This window comes from Sphaeroforma arctica, assembly GCF_001186125.1.
Source record: "Sphaeroforma arctica JP610 unplaced genomic scaffold supercont1.333, whole genome shotgun sequence".
In the NCBI taxonomy this organism is placed as follows: domain Eukaryota; class Ichthyosporea; order Ichthyophonida; genus Sphaeroforma; species Sphaeroforma arctica.
In genome coordinates this window covers 2,777-8,598 of record NW_014040225.1, presented here as the reverse complement: position 1 = coordinate 8,598, position 5,822 = coordinate 2,777, and positions in this window count along the sequence as shown.

The window sequence follows — 5,822 nt, the reverse complement described above, 5'->3', positions numbered from 1 at the left end:
GTAGTATTAGTTATAATAATATANATATATATATATATATATATATATATATATATATATATATATGATAGCACGCATTATTACCATTAGTTTCGTTTACACCCAAACTGTCGCTGAGTACTTTTATATGTTCTTATTAGATTCGCAGTACTTGTTATTCGCAGTACTTGTTATTTTGAAGATACAAGATGCCGGCCTCTGTATATCGTCATATAGACAAGGAACAACTGAGTACCAAATATTATAGTACGTTCGGTACATACAATCTACTGAGCTCAGCTCACTCCCCTGCGGGGTAGTCTACGTTCCAAGTTATTTTGTTAGATACCCCGCACTAAAGAATCTCCTACTTGACCCCAGTGTCAAGCTCGTTCAAACAGCCTCCAATCCAGATAGAGACAATGTCATCACTACATACATCGCACCATCATATGTTAGAGGATTGTATATTGCACAAGGACTTATTCCACGCATCTATGACATCACAGGATCATCACACGACAATAGACGACTGTGCTTCAAAAGATACAATAAAATTCCTTGGTACGTATCCCCAGACCGTACGGACATCTCTCACTTGACTGGCGCCTTGTAGGTTATATACCCGAACGCAACTACGCCAATCCCAAATGAACAGATATCTCGGACATTATCGATGCCAATATCAAGACTGATTCCTTCTTAACCAGAATGGCTCTCCTCCGTCTTCTCAATCCCATGTCTATCCAGGTATTTCTATCCGCCATTACCTTCATCAAAGCCAATCCTGAGCTCCCCTAACATTTTAATATTTGATGGAAGGCAAAAGCCGATTCAAGCATGTCTTCTAAAACCCTAAACTTATACCAAAAATTGATCTCCAGAATCCTCTTTTAGCTGACCGTAGTGGCAACCACTATACGCTTCGACATGTTTGATGCAGGCACTGTCGCAGTGATCTACACACAAACCTCCCGGACAAAGAGATGTTGATGACTTACTCACAGCCGTTCCATCCCCTTACTCACAGGTGTCCCACCAACTCCCATCCACGGGTACCCAACACTCTTTTTACCGACAACAACCCCGTTTTTCACTGTGCATCAATGAAATAAATGAGGAACATGCGGCATATATATTCATCCTCTCATGGCTACGCCTAATCGTTCGTCTATTATGTAGCCCCGAGGAGGGTACCCCTCTTCACGATGTATTTCGCAAAATCATTGTCTGATTGCCGGCTACACCTAGATGGAAACATCTCTTTCACTGACAAACACTGGAGCGCCACACTCAAAAATTTAGAGCAAGAAAATGGACTCATAACAGTCATTCTTCTTCTGGCTCCTAACAATATGCACTTCCAGCAGACTCTGCAGCATTTATATTCCCATGTATGAATCATCCAGGCTACGCCCGACACCTCCGCAACGGATCTGAGTCAGTTGATACGCCAAGGTAGAAATATATTTGCATTGCTCGCATTGGTAACGAACAATACGATGTGCCGCCTACTACGGACCTTCTCTCTACCCAAGATGATGTCCTTGCCCATCCACTGGCACTTTATTTCTGTGTGCTCCTTAAAAACTCTGATCAGAATTGATCAATGTTTATTTAAAATATTATGGAGTTTTTATACTATAGTAAACTAACGGGAAATTGTGGATGAACAGTTCCCCGAAGAAAAAAACAAGTTAGACTTAAACATAGAGGAAGAGGGTGGCCTGCTCCGAGACCCCTATCCCAGAAACCTAACTAGAGCTTGTGTATTGCCTAGGAAAGGCTGCAAGGGCGATGCGTCTGTTCGGTTATGTGTTCGTGCTTAGGCTTGGTGAGACATTTTGTGAAAAGGTCAGCGAGATTAAGGTGAGTGCTAATATAGCTTATACTAATCATGCCTTACCGAGCACAGTCTCGGATGTAGTGAGCACGAGCATCGATATGCTCGAGTCTTTGGACCGTGCCGATCCCAAGGGCAACCTTGATAGCGGACTGGTTATCCACATGAAGATGTGTGGAATGTGGAACCGCTTGGCCCATGGCGCGAAGGATGTTGCATATTCAGGCAACATCGCGGGTTGTTTCTATGGAGGGCGCGATATATTCTGCTTCAGTTGAGCTAATACTGACAGTCTTTGGCGGTGGATGGTACATCATAGGGGGATACTATATCGACGAGTTGGTTTCTGTCATGGGCCGGCACGCTCAAGATTGATCACGGCAGACCAGAGATTCCAATCGCAGGAGGCCTGGGCCTTGGTGATTCTTTTCAGGACAGTGTCATCGAGGAAATCCGCAGCATTTGCAAGGGTGAATTCAAGTTTTGTAGCCGGAGTTACTGGTTTGACGCGATGTTTAAGTTGGTGGGTATGGTGAGCCAGACGACGGTGCTGGGATGTAATCATACGTCGGAGGAGAGTGCGGCGGGTGACATTGGTCGATGCACAGGACGAGTGATCTTCACGAAGGGATAATATTTTGGCCCGGAGAGTGGATGGCTCCGAATCATGGAAGTCAGCAATATGGTCTGAATCATATTCAGGGGTTGTAATTGGTGTACAGAAAGCTGCAAGTTAGAATCGAATCCAAAATCGTGAGTGACGAAAGAGAAATAGGTGAAGGTGGGGGTGGTATACTATGATGGTGTGAAATCGGAATAGGTGAGGTAGGAGGAGGGGGAATCGCGGGAGGAGGGAGTGCAATAGGAATCGATGGTGGTGGGTGGGATGGTGTGGTGCGATGATAGAGGTATGGGGTCGGCTATGTGGGTGTGGAATTGAGGATGATGGAGGAAGGGTTATATTATAGGGTAGGAAGTGGTATGTCACCAGGCGTAGGATATACTGTGTGTGGATGGACTATTAGTCTAGGATGGACTATTAGTCTTTTTAAAAATCGGTGGTGGAAAGTGTAGAAGGGGGGCGGGCCATCGTAGAGTTCGAAGGCGATCTCGACAGCGTGGTTGTGATACGCTGTAGCCCAGTCAGTTACAAGGGATCTACCAAGAAGAAGGTGTAGAGCAACGAGTGACATTGGGTGGCAAAACTTTGAGTTTTAAATGCATCGTTGGTGCCGTTAAGGGTGTAGCCTAATAAGATACTAAATCCGTAATAGGATGCGTACTTGTGAAGTGAAGAGCGGCCGTAGGATTTATAACCCTGAAAGGCGACAACGCATCCAAATCACATGTGCGGCAATTTTTTCTCGGGTTCGTAATGCCAGTTGCGGTGTGGGAGAAGAGGCGGAAATGCTTCGGCGGGGTGCGATTGCGTAATGTATCGAAATCTTTAGCGATACCCCAAAGGGGAAGGGGCATGTCGGCTTTGATCAAAAGGAAGCGAACGAGATTTTTAAAAGATGTGTGTTGTCGTTCGACTTAATACCGAGGTACGTACAGTTTTCGCGGGCAATTTCACTCAGGATTACAGAGTCAACGTTCGATGTTGGTATGTAAGATCACTGCAGTGCCTATGAATATGATTGAGAAGTTCACCAATCTGTGGTTCGAGGGACATCTCGTTGGTGAGGTTCTTGTGGATCGCAAAGGTTGAACCTTTGTTTATCATATTTAAAACATGAATAATACTGTCACGGTCGGGGGATACAGGACCTTGAAGGTCAATGTGTAGTTTCTCTCCCGTTGCGTAGAAAGTGTCGGTCGAAGTGTATGGAACGTCCTTAGAGCACCCTTAGCTCTGAGTTTGGCCTCCATACATACCGAACAATTTTTCTCGTATTCCGGGTTGGCATGGAAGTGCATAATGGTGGCGGTAAGAGCGGGGGGAATGACGTACTGTTATACAGATAGGGCCTACAAGCGCAACAAGGGTGTATATACATGATGACTAGCCGCGGTCCACAATTTCGCTCACGGCCGGACTTATATCACCATAGCGATGGTAACACTCATTTTCGTTGTGGGACTGGTGAGTTCATAAATATCGGTCCACGTAGGGGCAAGGACCTGAGCGTTGGATTTACTTGCAAATATATCTATTGTAGGGTGCTAGTTGAGATATGTCATGACCTGTTGCCATTCCTCTATCGGGTTAGGCATCCACACATCAGTGTTGACTCGTATGACAGTTTAGATGTTTGAGTGTGGTATTGCACGATTCTGCGAGGTTGATTGCTTAAATGGCCATTATTGCGGTGTAATGCATTGCATGTCATAGTGGATGTGACGGTTGGGTCGAGAAGTGGTGTAGATTGGTGCAGAGTCGTTTGTGGGGAATTAGAAATCGACAGGATTGTGGTGGTAGTGGTGGTGGGGTAGATACTGGGCGATAAATTGGTGTCGTCATAATTTTAGTGGAAGCCACTATTGAATTAAAACTCTTAATCTGAGCCTCAGTTGTTTCGGTTGATTTTAAGTTGATGAGATCCTTTTGTAATGACTCGATTTGTTGGTATGCTCGGGATAGAGAAGGGTGTATCCGTTATCTTGTAACATATTCTGCGAAAGTAGAGTACTTGTACTAGGTTTGTACTTATGTATGATATGCTAATATTTGGCAGAGCTCCTCGTACAGTGATGGTGGTACTCGATTCATTAGCTCGTTGGAGGGAGAGTTGTCCATTTTTCTAATGATATTAGTTTGTGTCGCGCGCTAGAGTTAAAATAGTTAACTATCGCCCCCCCCCACCTTAGTTTATTTGAGTGTTGGCTACAGACAAGAGTTAAGAAAAGCTTGGTGTCGTCAGGAGTTCGCTGAGTGTGTAGTTTACGGATGTGTGTGATACGAGCAAGTATTTTAAATGAAGATGCTTTGTACGGAAAATCTAGTTTATTTGAGTGTTGGCTACAGACAAGAGTTAAGTGATTCTATTGGTTACAATTTGTACGTTGTAGGGATGTAGTCTTACAATCGCGGCGGTATGCTGTTTGCCACCGCATTTACCATAGGCTATACTGCAACGGCTGGAGTGGTGTTGTGTGGATCAACACATGTAGCATTGAAACTGTCGTGGGGCAGTGGTGGAAGGCAGTGTTGTAGATATAGCGTTGACACTCTTGATGAGAATATCTATTTTGGCGTCAAGGGGATTAATTGGTGTGTAACCTTGTTAACCTTGGCGATATAGAAATTCTGGACTTGAGACTTAGCTGGATGAAAAGTGGGATCGTATGATTTCTGTGTTTGCGCCAAAATCTGTGTCATCAGATTTTGGGCGGGATAATTGATGTCATCAGATTTTTTAGATTTGTATAGATATAATAGGTAGTGTAGATGTATTTTGCGTCATCAAGATTTTTCGTGAGATATACACATGGGCCTCGCACAAGGGCTGTTTTGTGAAACTCAAATTTTGAGAGACCTTGAGAAATTTAGTTTAAAAGCAGATAACATGAACGAAGATAAATCAGTTTTACGAAACCAACATTGATAGTGGATACTTTAAATGAAAAATTTGAAAATTAATACATACGTTTTTAGTATGTCAAATATTACTCGGACGGACAAATGAATAGCGTCATAAAGGTCAGCGCACAAAAACTGAGTTAAAAGGATGCCATAAACCATCACTTTGTGGGTGCGACGGTTGGTGTTTGAATAGTGCGGCAAAGTGTGCTTTTTGGCTTGGTTAACGACTGCTAATTAGATAGATTATTAAATCACGCATAGTATGGGCAATAGTGCACATATGACTTAGCGGTTTACAGCATCATGTAACTGAAGTCAATACCTATTCACTGATGTAAGGTATACTCTCAAAGCACTAAGCATTCACATCGTAGTAATATTTTGCATAAAAAAAAGAAGTTTTTTTTGTGCATGCATGCGATTTCAGACATCTAACTAAGTAGTTTAACATGGTTATCGGAGTGTGCGCTGCAC